Here is a 14,143-nt window from a genome sequence, read left to right as displayed (position 1 = left end):
AGGTAGGTAGGTAGGTAGGTATAGGTAGGTAGGTATAGGTAGGTAGGTAGGTAGGTAGGTATAGGTAGGTAGGTAGGTATAGGTAGGTAGGTGTAGGTAGGTATAGGTAGGTAGGTAGGTAGGTAGGTAGGTAGGTGTAGGTAGGTAGGTAGGTATAGGTAGGTAGGTGTAGGTAGGTAGGTATAGGTAGGTATAGGTAGGTAGGTAGGTAGGTAGGTAGGTATAGGTAGGTAGGTGTAGGTAGGTAGGTATAGGTAGGTAGGTAGGTAGGTAGGTATAGGTAGGTGTAGGTAGGTATAGGTAGGTATAGGTAGGTATAGGTAGGTAGGTGTAGGTAGGTAGGTGTAGGTAGGTAGGTAGGTAGGTATAGGTAGGTAGGTGTAGGTAGGTAGGTAGGTAGGTATAGGTAGGTATAGGTAGGTAGGTAGGTATAGGTAGGTAGGTGTAGGTAGGTAGGTATAGGTAGGTAGGTAGGTAGGTAGGTAGGTATAGGTAGGTGTAGGTAGGTATAGGTAGGTATAGGTAGGTATAGGTAGGTAGGTGTAGGTAGGTAGGTGTAGGTAGGTAGGTAGGTAGGTATAGGTAGGTATAGGTAGGTAGGTGTAGGTAGGTAGGTAGGTAGGTATAGGTAGGTATAGGTAGGTAGGTGTAGGTAGGTAGGTATAGGTAGGTATAGGTAGGTAGGTAGGTAGGTATAGGTAGGTATAGGTAGGTAGGTGTAGGTAGGTAGGTATAGGTAGGTAGGTAGGTAGGTAGGTATAGGTAGGTAGGTGTAGGTAGGTAGGTATAGGTAGGTATAGGTAGGTAGGTAGGTAGGTAGGTAGGTGTAGGTAGGTAGGTAGGTAGGTATAGGTAGGTATAGGTAGGTAGGTGTAGGTAGGTAGGTAGGTAGGTATAGGTAGGTATAGGTAGGTAGGTGTAGGTAGGTAGGTATAGGTAGGTATAGGTAGGTAGGTAGGTAGGTATAGGTAGGTATAGGTAGGTAGGTGTAGGTAGGTAGGTATAGGTAGGTAGGTAGGTAGGTAGGTAGGTATAGGTAGGTAGGTGTAGGTAGGTAGGTATAGGTAGGTATAGGTAGGTAGGTAGGTAGGTATAGGTAGGTAGGTGTAGGTAGGTAGGTAGGTAGGTAGGTATAGGTAGGTAGGTGTAGGTAGGTAGGTAGGTAGGTAGGTGTAGGTAGGTAGGTAGGTAGGTAGGTGTAGGTAGGTAGGTAGGTACAGTAGGTAGGTAGGTAGGTATAGGTAGGTAGGTAGGTAGGTATAGGTAGGTAGGTAGGTAGGTAGGTATAGGTAGGTAGGTAGGTATAGGTAGGTAGGTAGGTAGGTGTAGGTAGGTAGGTAGGTAGGTATAGGTAGGTAGGTAGGTATAGGTAGGTAGGTAGGTAGGTGTAGGTAGGTAGGTACAGTAGGTAGGTAGGTAGGTAGGTAGGTATAGGTAGGTGTAGGTAGGTAGGTAGGTGTAGGTAGGTAGGTAGGTAGGTATAGGTAGGTAGGTAGGTAGGTAGGTAGGTATAGGTAGGTAGGTAGGTATAGGTAGGTAGGTAGGTAGGTGTAGGTAGGTAGGTACAGTAGGTAGGTAGGTAGGTAGGTAGGTATAGGTAGGTGTAGGTAGGTAGGTAGGTGTAGGTAGGTACAGTAGGTAGGTAGGTACAGTAGGTAGGTAGGTAGGTAGGTATAGGTAGGTGTAGGTAGGTAGGTGTAGGTAGGTAGGTAGGTAGGTAGGTAGGTATAGGTAGGTAGGTAGGTAGGTATAGGTAGGTATAGGTAGGTAGGTAGGTAGGTAGGTAGGTAGGTAGGTGTAGGTAGGTACAGTAGGTAGGTAGGTAGGTGTAGGTAGGTAGGTAGGTAGGTGTAGGTAGGTAGGTAGGTAGGTAGGTAGCTAGGTATAGGTAGGTAGGTAGGTATAGGTAGGTAGGTAGATAGGTAGGTAGGTATAGGTAGGTAGGTAGGTTAGGTAGGTAGGTAGGTAGGTAGGTATAGGTAGGTAGGTAGGTAGGTAAAGGTAGGTAGGTAGGTAGGTATAGGTAGGTAGGTAGGTAGGTATAGGTAGGTAGGTAGGTTAGGTAGGTAGGTAGGTAGGTAGGTATAGGTAGGTAGGTAGGTAGGTAGGTATAGGTAGGTAGGTAGGTAGGTATAGGTAGGTAGGTAGGTAGGTAGGTATAGGTAGGTAGGTAGGTAGGTAGGTAGGTATAGGTAGGTAGGTAGGTAGGTAGGTAGGTAGGTAGGTAGGTAGCATAGAGTATATATATAATAGAGACTGAACTGGCGCGAAGCTCCGCCCCCCCAGCTATTCATGTCAGTGGAAGTTGCTCAGTGGCGTTTTGAAGCACCCGGAAGACTGCCGGAAGTCCCTCCCAGGACCTCAACTTTGAGGTCCTGAGTGACGTAGGGCAACCGAGCGCTCAACGTTAAAGCCCAGCTGCACAGGGTTTCCCGGTCATGAATCCACGGGTCCGCCTGTAGTCCCTCCTCCTACCACTAGGACCCAGAGCTTCAACGTTGGAAAGTCTGCCTGCCCCCTTGGTAGGTAGGTATAGTTAGGTAGGTAGGTAGGTATAGGTAGGTAGGTAGGTAGGTAGGTAGGTAGGTAGGTAGGTAGGTAGGTAGGTAGGTAGGTAGGTAGGTATATGTAGGTAGCAGGGGTCGTCAATGTGTCCGTACACAGAAAATAATGTCTGTGGCAAAGACTTGGTCTTGTCCGTGGCACATTTTTTACACACAATTATAATGTTCTTATTGTATTTATTTAATTTTTTATCATAAGACCCAATTACTGAATGTCAAGTCTCCAGGATTTCTTCAGAATATGTATGACACTGATTTACCATATGACACTATGGCACATTAGGAGTCCAACTAGTGATTCTCAAATGTTTTATTTGCAAGGACCCCCATAACCCTGAGGGTATACAGTACAAATGAACACTTTCAGAGTTACAGACCAGTCATGGTATAGCTCTTTATGTGTTTCTGGTCAAATTATCGTCCACTCATTTTATATGGCAAAAATGTAATTTTGACAAAAATGTCCACCAGAAGCCAACATGTCGATGACATGGTACAGTAGGACCTACTGTCATACAGGGCTCTTGAGTGACAAGCGCAGCCTCCTGCTCTGTGCCGTGTAGTTTGCTGTATTTACATTTACATCTGTATTTACATATAGCTACCTACTGAGTAGGTAGCTAGACAGATGGATAGACAGACACATAGTTGATTAAAATGAAGATCAAAATGACAGTAATGTGAAATTGGAGCAGCATCGCATATTGTTCTCTGCAGTCAATTTTAATCAACAAAATGTGTTATACTGATCATTTCCAACAACTGCACACACACGCCTAGTCGCCTACCGGCATACTTGAATCTCAAAAAATCATCGTCATAGGCCTAACAATAATGTGAGGCATTTTACAATTTACAATTTAAGCATTTAGCAGACGCTCTTAATCCAGAGCAATTTACAGTAAGCAAGAACAGCACAAGGTAATACATCAAATACATAAAATAGTCATCAAGAATCATAAGTAAACTAAGAACCTGACATCTGTTGAAGACCAGAATATCTGTACAATGAAACTATGAGTAGCCTATATAGTATAGAATCCTATACATAATATGCTAAATTGCGTATTTTAGCCTTTGCTTGCGCCTGCAAGGTCGACGAGGCTAGGGCAAGTTTTACTATCTACTGTGTAGATTCTACACCAATGGTTCCCAAACCTTTTAGCCTGTGTCCCAATGACACAAACTAGTGAAAATAGCAGATCTGCAAGCTCACAACATAGTGTGAGCTTGGATATTGGCTATTTTCAGAATCTGTTTTCTAATTCATAGATTTTCTTATTTTCTTCTTTTATTTCCATGAAATTGTTGCTTTTTTGGGGGAATGTTTTTTGAAAATGTTTTTAAATAATTGATTGATTGATTGATTATTGAATAGTTTATGAGACAGAATGTAATAACAGCAACAGAGTACAGTCAAACACTCCAAAAATAGTCCTTGCGGTTTCCATTTAGGCCCTACTATGCAATCAATTCATAGACATGACATGAACACTTAACAACAAGATCCAATATCATCATAGTAAAAACAACAAAAAACTCCATAACAACACAGTAATAATTAAATAATAATTAATAATAAGGGACCCATAACAATGTGTCTGCGAACCACATATGGGTCCCAAACCCAGTGTTTGGGAACCAGTGATCACCCTAAAGAAATAATGAATGAATGAAATACGTTTCCGTCCGTGTCCATTAGATGGCTTACTTGTACTACAAACTGCAGCTCCTCTCTCTCTCTGCAGTGGCATATATATGGTTCATGATCAGGCCATGGTGTCCATGTTCCAGGAAAACAATGCTGTGTGACATATGAGGGGTCAGGGAGGGGGCTGCCACCGCAGAGCCATGCACAGCCAACAGAACGAGGAGGAGGGCAGGCCAACGCGTCACACATCATTCTCTGGATCTGGAAACACGCACTGCACTGTTAAACTGTATACTGTACTGTGTGTGTGTGTGTGTGTGTGTGTGTGTGTGTGTGTGTGTGTGTGTGTGTGTGTGTGTGTGTGTGTGTGTGTGTGTGTGTGTGTGTGTGTGTGTGTGTGTGTGTGTGTGTGTGTGTGTGTGTGCGCGCGCAACCGGGGTTTGGAGATTTCTTCACCACTTCAGACCTACATAATATCGTTGACGTCGGGACAGAAACCTCTCATCTCCATATTTTACCTTTTTGTGATTTTTCATAAATGAATGCCCTACTTGATCATACTACATGCAGCGTCTCACAAAAGCATAAAAAGTACCAAGCTCGAAGTACCGCACATGTTGAGATTGTAGACCTGCTACTTTTGCTATATTTGAATTTCAATCCTGAAAGGTAACATAATGAAAAGATAATGTGCTCAAAATAGGTATGCCATAATATGGGACATTTCCCAAAACGAAAGAAACGATTTGTAGCCTGACAAGAAGCAGGGATGAAACATATATCCACACTGCCGATAAAACACGAATGACCAGAGAGGGGATACCTAAAAGCACGTCAAAACTGAACTGCTCTGAGGGCTATCAAAAGCCGAGGCATGGTTTCCCCTTTCCGCCCACCAAATTGAACCCAGTATACGACACTATACCGTATAATACACGTGCAACACATGCTCACAACCACTGCAACAGCATTGCAGATAATCCCAATGTGCTCTTTGGATGTTTGCTGATAATCGATGCAAAAAAGGGGCCTATTCTTTGGCATTTGTGGTTTACGCGCTCATGCTTTGTTGTGGAAATGCCTTCCTCCGTCGCCCTGGGACATGTAAAAATAAACGCAATGTGATATTAGTTTTATGTTAAGATATGGCTGAGCAGAACGCATTCCAGTCTCTAACTGTGTGTTCCCTGTCGTAGGTAACACGGAAAATGTATTGTCCCTGTACAACGCAGGCAGAATGGTGAACCTCCACGAGAAGTGGAGGCCGCCGGTACAGCCCACGGTGAGACTGCGGTGTATACAGGAGTACAGGATGAGACGGAGTCTGGTAAACATTCTGGCTCATTATGCAGCATAACTTTTACATACTGTAGAAGAGTCCCCTCCTCCCCTCCACTTTGATATTGCATGTGTTGTGAACACGCAGTGTGTGTGTACCCCCCTGTTCCGCCGGTATAGCACCTCAAACTGTCATTAAAGCGCATGTCCTCAGGTGGAAAAATGACGTCTGCGGGGAAGAGCTTCTCCCAATGATAACACGGCTTTGCTCTAAAACATGCTGCTTTTCTCTGAGCGTCATGAATAAGTAAATGTTGATGAAAAAAACCCTTTGCATTTTCACTATCTTTCCTAATGCCTTTTGCTTTTAAGATGCATATTGAGGCATGCATAAAACATATTCCCCCCCCCCCCTCTCTCTCGCGATGAATGATTGAAGTAAAACCTCTGAGCAGCAAAAAAAGAAAGAAAACAGACGAACAAATAAACCAAGTAGGTCTAAATGTGTCCAATGTGTCCTCCTTCCATTTAGCTGAGCATCTCACTTTGTGAACCGTACTGGCGTCAGAAGACTTGACTTTGGTTGAATGAACTCCATGTGATCTTATAATTCACCCAATTGTCGCTCTTGCACCCAGAAAAAAAAAGGGAAAAAAAAAAAAAAACAGGGCTGTAATTTTGGCCTTGGCATTGACAAGTTTTTCACTTAGCATTGAGAGGATTAAATCAATTATGTTGATTCTGTATTTACTGCTTGCATGGCCACAGTCGTTTGTAATTAGCTTATTGCTTTTGATCTGATGTAATGTGATGAAATGCCTGGAAGCGGCCCCGGGAGCCCGCTTGGCCGGAGCGACTGGGGCGGGCGCCACTTCTCAGGGGCCCCCTTGCTCGAGCCCATCCGATTGTCCAAAAGGGGGGGGGGGGGGGGGTAGGAGAGAGGCGAGGGAGGGAGGGACCGTGGGGATCTGGGGGCGGTCTCGCGTGAGCAGGCGCAGACAGTGAAGCAATGGGATCAGTGTCGGCGTGGAGGCAGGGACCACCCGCCAAGATGGCGGCATCCTTCAAACCTCATTACCCCCTCGGGGCCTCGTCTTCATATGCATGTGTAATTACCCCAGGCCCTGCCCAGTCCCCCACCGCACCCAGCAGCATCCCCAGGCTCTCACAACACCTGATACCCACAGGTAGAGTGCCACGGAGGGGGACATTCCACCCATCGGACCCAAGGGTCCTCTTATAGAGTGACTTGGATTCAATTCTGGCCACCCACATCAATCAAAGACCCCGTAACACAAAGACCAATCAACTATTTTGGAGGGAAAGAGCTGTTTATTCATGCAAACCTAATTGTTCTACCTAGCCATGTGGTATAAGAGCCGGACTATAGAGGACAAGAAAGGATGGGGCCCTGGAAGTGATATAGTGAAATATTATTTGGACTTGGATGCCTCAACAGTTTAAGGACAGGAAAGCCTTTTCAAGTTAATTCTGTCAACCTTATGGTGAACAGAAGGATGAAATCTTTTGGCTCGGCCGATACAAGACTGAGCTGGACGTCAGTCAAAGCGTTGGAGTTTCAAGTGCTGCCCATCTCTCTCCACAAAGGGAAACAGGCTCCAGCATGACTTCCACACAAAGCATCCCAGCGCCACCCCTCCCAAAGCACTCCCCCCTTCAACCCCAGCGCTCTTTTCTCTTCCCTTCCCAAACTAGTGCAACAGACCCGAACAGACCCATATTGCGCAGCAGACATCTCTGTTTATGGAAGAGGTCAGTGTGCCGCATATGGCCAGCACGTTAAAATACACACGGCTCCTGCCACGGCTGCTAAAAATGTATTTGCGGCCGTCTGTACACGCTGGAATAAAATAAACTCTGAATGTTTCAGCAAAAGCAAAGCGCTGAGAATTTAATGATTGAGTATTTGAAACTACGGTCAGATTTGTACACGAAGAAGCAGGGAGAGAAAAAACACACACAGAGACACACACACTACATATGCACACACGCCTTTTTAAAAGTCCAAAGATATTGGGTTAGACGTCAGCAATATAAAGAGGGGCTGTTTGACTTGGCAGGGCTGGCCGTGCAGATTTGCCGGGGATAAGTGTGTGTCACACGCCATCTCAGAGGATAGCAGGGCCCACAGTAAGCCATAGGAAACTGGTGGTGAAACTGAACACATGCAACGACAGCCACAGGCAGTCGACGCGAGCCAAGGAGTCTTAGCTCCCAAAAGACAGGCCCGAGGGGAGAGAACGCAGGGCTACTGATAAGTGGAATAAAGGGAAGAAAATATGAATACCTTCCCCTTCAAAGCAAACCATTATGTGCCTCTAAATTCTGATTATTTTCAGTGAATTGCGCTGCTTATTTCTCTTGGCTGAATGGAACGCCGCTTGGCCCCTGTAACAGATTAGCGGCTGTAGGTTCCGTCTAACCAGCAAGTAGATTCCTGTGCGTGCTGTGCCTGGAGCGTGGAGATCTGAACTGTAGATTTGTGGCTATTAAGAACAATGCTAGCCACACAAGACTTCTCATGGGTTTTGTCACCATTGTGCTATCAATACAACAAGACAAAAACGACAACAGTGAACCGATAGTCATTGTGTACGTATACTGCTTTTTATTGAATATGAGATGATGCACTTGTCACAAGGACATGTTTGCAAATATCATGAATGCAAGAGTACATTTTGGACTACGGGTTCAAGGTTCAAGGTTGTATTTTATTGTTGCATCTTTTGTACAGGTAAATAAGAGTAAAACTTATTTTTGTTTGGCTTGTGGAGGAAAGCATATGGTGTCATCAAAATCAGTAGGGTTCGTCCCCCAACGACCATAATGTGTTCAGCAAATGTCTTGGCGATCTGACAAATCTTGTATGCAAGTGGCCATATTTTGGCCTAAGGGTGGCGCTAGAGCGAAAGGCTATGGTGAGGTGATACAAAAATCTGTAGGGTTCATACTCTGGAGCATGACGGCGCATAGCAAATTTCATGGCAATATCGGGCCGAGATTGCCATGACTCATGAGTGCTGCCCACATGTGTTGCCCACAGTGCTATTTATGTTTTTTGGTGGTGGGGGTGGATCACGGATTGGGCCTTTTTATAGTAAGCAATACCTGCAGTACTAATGCAGGACGTTTGCAGAAAGTTTGAATTGTATGCTCAAGGAGACGTGAGACATCACGTGTGTGGCAAGACATTGTTAATGCACTTAAACAATTCAACCCCAGCAGCATGCCTATTCTGCAGGGAGGGGGGCATTCGGCCGAAAATATCCGATCTACAAGCTCACGACGTGTCGCACTCACACCGAGGCGTGCTGTGATCTCGTAGGTTGGCTATTTTTGATGAGGAGATTTGATGTAGACGGAAGAAAGCGGTGAAAGTACAGTTGTTTCTCAAGTCCGGTTCTCTGAGACCAGAGGGGTTAAGTGGTTAATGTCCTTCCTTTGGCTGCAGAGCAGACAGCTGCTTAGAGAGAAGCCCCCCCCCCCAAAGGAAAAAAAACGACACAGATTAGTCTCCTTTAACAGCCAACAATGTGTCCATCCCTGTCAAAATGTTGGGACGAAATAAAAGCCTGTATGCTGTGTGATGAACAGCACACGATTCCTACAACAAAAAAAATACCCTAAACCCTTAAATCAATAATATTAGACAAATGCTTGGACGGTGTTGTTGGACCAGAGGCGTTGTCAACTCATCAGGACAGCCAGGCGTCAGCCTTGTGTGTTGAAGCGCCCAAGGTTCAAGAGGGCATCTCTATGGCGTGAACCTTTTGGGCGTTGCTGTCTGACGCCCTCTTCTTTATTGGATCACGCCTGCTCCCGTGGCTAATCTGCCATGACCTGCGGCCGAGGAGGGCTGTGTCCGTGTGTCCACCGCCACCACCTCCCCGGTCTGGGCCCACGTGATGATGACTGCGTCCTGTCTGCACACCCAAGCAGTTGTGTGGCAATACCAAACCGAAACGCCATAACTCCCCGCGTCTCCCTTCAGGCAATGAAAATCCTCCCCCGCTGCTCTCTCTGGTTTTTCCACTCCGTTAGGGTCATGCACAAGCAAAGAATTGTGGGAAAAGGGGGCGGGGGGGTGGGTTTGGGGTGGCGGTGTTGGCTGGGGAGGGGAGTAGCTCATATAAAAACACATGTAATGAGAAAACATGTGGTGTGTAACTATTGGAAGTCATCAACAGCAGAAAATAATAATTAAAGTGTAGAATGAAAGGGGGGAGGGGGGGGCGGCAAAAGAGAGAGAGAGAAAAAAAAACCTGAAGCCGTCTTTTCGTGGCCGGGAGACCACTGTCATCATGTCTCAGGAATTAGGCAAACATATGCTGGTCTGCTGCTGTTGAAACCGAGGCGCCTCGCTCAGGCTGCGGTTTGGGAACATGAAAGAGTTTGTGGGATGAGCAGGAGGACTGGCCCTAATTCAGGGGCCTCATTGCCAGGGAATCTGGCAGCGCACTTGGATTGTGGGACAGGGGAAGGAATTTGGTTACATATTCCAGCGAGGACCGCAGCTCCAAACAAACCCAAGCAACAGGCTGCTGACAAAACCATTCTGTCCGCATACAACTCCCCTCCCCCTTCCCGAACAAACCCCCTTATCTCCTCCCCTCCTCTCAAGCCCGATGTATACTGCGGCGTACGATGGCGATCTACGAAAATTTGCCAGTCTACGAAATAACCGATCGCCATCGCGCGGCGGTGTCGTGTGGCGAAAATGGCTCACGTATAAAGCTCGCAATGTGCCGCATCCGAGCCGCGTTGTGAGCGGCGCTATTGGCCCACATGATACCGTTAAAAGGACCACAAGCTAAACATTGTTCCTCCTCCCCCATATCGCCGATGCTGATGGAGTGGGTCGGAGGCCGATTCTTACCTGATGCAGTACCTGAGGGTCTCCTGGCTCCAGCTTACACCTCCACCTATAACCAGTGGTAAGTACTATGGTAAGTACATGTACTTAAGTACAATTTTGAGGTATTTGCACTTTAAACTCCAAATATCATACTTTTACTCCACTTTATTTATTTGAAAAATGTAGTTAGTATTTACCACTTCGACCACTTCAACCCTAAGCCTGCACATTTTACAAGATCTACAAGATCACTTGTGCTGCAAAGTAGGTCTACATTTCAGTATTGATACTTTTACTTAATTAAAACATGAGTACTTTTTCCACCAATGCACCTAGAACCCCCCTCCATGATGTTGCCCATACCCACAGACAGCCCCCAATAGTCCTCTGGGGGTGGGGGGGGGGGGGTGCCTGGATGCTGGCAGATCACCTCCCACCAGCTACCAACACACCCCCCCCCCCTCTCCACCGATTAATTTGGCCGGGGTGTTTGGAAAACAAAGCAAGCATTGTGTTGTTTTATTGCAGCCAATTAAACTGTTAAATTTGATATCTATCATTGAGATGTTACACAGGGGTCATTCTAAGATGTGCCCTCTGAGAAACAGAGAATGGGGCTGGGGCTGGCGGCTGGGGTGGTGATGGGGGGGGGGGGGGGGGGGGGGGACAATTAACAGGTCACAATAATCCCAAAAGCTGTATCTGTGCTTGGTTCAACGGACCGTGGCTTCGCTGTAACTCGAGCAACTCAGAAAACTGGATGAAACCCCCGTGTTTAATTTCTTATTTTTTCTCACTGCATCCGTCATTTCACAACTCCATAGCGTAAAAAAAACCCCATCTTGATCACTTTCCAAAACAGAAACATTCTCTCTGTGTTTTCTGCAAGGGGGAGAATTAGATTAGTCGTGTCTCCATTAGGGTCCATATGATTATGGTTGACTGTTTACACGTTCTCTCAGATGTGCTCCCCATTACCAGTGTGCTGGTGGTAGAGGCTCAGAGAGCCTGCAACTCATTCACTGTGGGTGTTTGTCACATTTTTCTTTTTCTTTTTTTTTCTATCTCCCCAACCCAAGGAATGCAGCAAAAAGTCATTCATATAAATAATATCCTCGTCACTGTATAATATGTTTGTTTTTAAACTACTAGGGAGTGCTACTTGGGTGGGGGTTCCAAAAGTGTAGAATAAGGTTCACCCTAGAACAGGAAGGAAATAGGAAATTAAACGTTTCAAAGGCTGCAACACTATACAAATGTAATTTATTATGCTAAAATGGCCAATGCAGAATGGCCAAAACTAAAGCCTGATTTGAACGAAAAAAACATTGCATGGATGCACCTGGGACATAACCTCAGTGATCTATCTGAAGGTCATCGGGTTTCGGGTCTCGCAACATCATACCCCTCACTCAGGTGACCCAGCCGGGGTGATCAAGTCCCGACTTACGTCCCAGTACCCTCGATCAGTCCCATTAGGGAAAGACCAGGGCCATACAATCCGTTGCTACGGAAATACTCTGCCGGGACTGGGAGGTAGATACATCTGGCACGTGGAAGGACTAGGCTCTGTGGGTTGACTCCTGTCTGGGCCCCGCATACGTCTCACCAGGTCCACTCCTGCTCTCACCAGGTCCAGGACCTGTGCGTTGCACCAGACTCCCAGGCTCCCAGCACCAGACACTTCATTCAGGAGTGGTGGATTCTTGAGCCGCAATGGTTCTGCAGGCTCTACCTGGGCAACGGTGGTGCTGCAGGCTCCGCTTGCGGCTTGAATGGCCCTCCTAAAGGCCTCACCGAGGGTTTGTTGGGCTTCCTTCTCACGGAAGACACAGGCTGGGGCGCCAACCCATACTGGTCCCGGGTGCCGTCTACATTCCGGCTGTCACTAGACTATTCCAGGTTGTCACGTAGTCTATTCCTATGAGTCACTATAAATTGAATAACTATAGAACGAAAATACATTGCATGGATGCACCTGGGACGTATCCCCAGTAGGGGTGGGACGATATGGGTTCCTCACGATACGATATATATCGCGATATTAGGCCCTCGATAACGATAATATCACGATATTCGATATATTGCGATATTTGCGATATATCGATATATTGTATGAAATTCATCAACGATATATCACGATATCTGCAACTACAAAATACTTGGAACTGAAAAAATGCAGCATTTTGTATTCCCACAAAGCTGTTTGGAGACTTTGGACAAATCACCATCCAGTAATTCAGTACTTCTGGTTGCTGTGGAATCTGAGTGGGATTTGCTTTATTTTAGTCCGATATCGTTATTTTAATAATCAATATCGATTATTTATCGCGGGAGGACGTATCGATATATATCGCCATATCGATATTTAAGCACACCCCTAATCCCCAGTCATGTATCCCAAGGTCATCGGGGTTCTGTGGCTCGCAACATCATACCCCTCACTCAGGTGACCCAGCTGGGGTGATCAAGTTCCGACTTACGTCCCAGTAAATACCCTTGATCAGTCCCATTAGGGAAAGACCAGGGCCACACAATCCGTTGCTCCAGAACTACCGGAACCGGATTTAGTTTGCACTATATATGTAATCAAAACTGCAGATCTACAAGCTCACAACATGTTGTTGTCGCCGTAAAGTGAATTGTAGATCTATTTTCTGAGTGCAACACTGTCTTGCGATGGAGTACGAATTGAATATAACAGTAGGCCTACTGAAAAAACACCAAGCGCACCAAGCGTAAAAGAAGGAAGTTTACCGGTTTGAACCCGGCTCCTCCTGCATGTCGTGGGCAGTCTATGACGGACCCTCACAATGATCTGTATTTGGCTGCAGACCCCCATCTGAAAATAACATTTAAAAAAAAATTCAACAATAACAGATGTACAATCTGACAGCGAGGCACTAAGTGGTTCGTGAGTAAATATCCCTAATTTTATTTTAAAAAGTCATACATTTTTCTTTTAAAGCCTCATACCTTTTTTAATAAGGAATAACATGTATTGTATGTTAATACAATATAACATACAATTGGGGTGGTTGTATTTTGTCTTCTTTTGAGACATTTAGATCATGTCAAAGATCATGTCTGACCAGACAGAGGATCTGGCATGATCTTTTACCTGAAGGTCAAGATTCAATTCATCCCCTGAGCAAGTAGACCGGCTCCATTAACTCAATGATAAAAATATCAGCACTGTCGGCACACAAAACCGGGGTAGAAGAGGAAAGTTACATAGTGCTGCTTTAATTAAAATAAAATTCCATAGATTGAAAAACAACCAAAGAAAAAAATGTTAATTAGTGAAAATAGTAGCTCTACAAGATCACAATGCCTCACAAATGTGATGCATTGTGAGCTTGTAGATCAGCTATTTCCACTAGTTTGGGTCCCGGAGAGACATCACATCTGTTTTGGGTCTCAACCTAAAACGTTTACAATCTGCACTGATCTAAGCTGATGGAGAAGACCTCAGTTTGTACCGTTTCTAGCAAAAGCTTGTAAATATCTAAGACTAACACAAGAAAACCCTTTTCCTTTTGAGGTAAAAGTGCTCAAACTTTCTTTCTTTTCCTGCCTTCATCTCCTTCACCCCCCCAACCCAATCATCACCCCCAACCCCCACATCTCATCTGTCCTCAAGGGACAGCAGAGTCTCACTGAAGGCAGCAGAGTCTCACTGAAGACAGCAGAGTCTCACTGAAGACAGCAGAGTCTCACTGAAGACAGCAGAGTCTCACTGAAGGCAGCAGAGTCTCACTGAAGACAGCAGAG

Source organism: Electrona antarctica (genome assembly GCF_951216825.1).
Source record: "Electrona antarctica genome assembly, chromosome: 3".
Taxonomy (NCBI): Eukaryota; Metazoa; Chordata; class Actinopteri; order Myctophiformes; family Myctophidae; genus Electrona; species Electrona antarctica.
Note: the sequence above shows the minus strand (reverse complement) of the source record.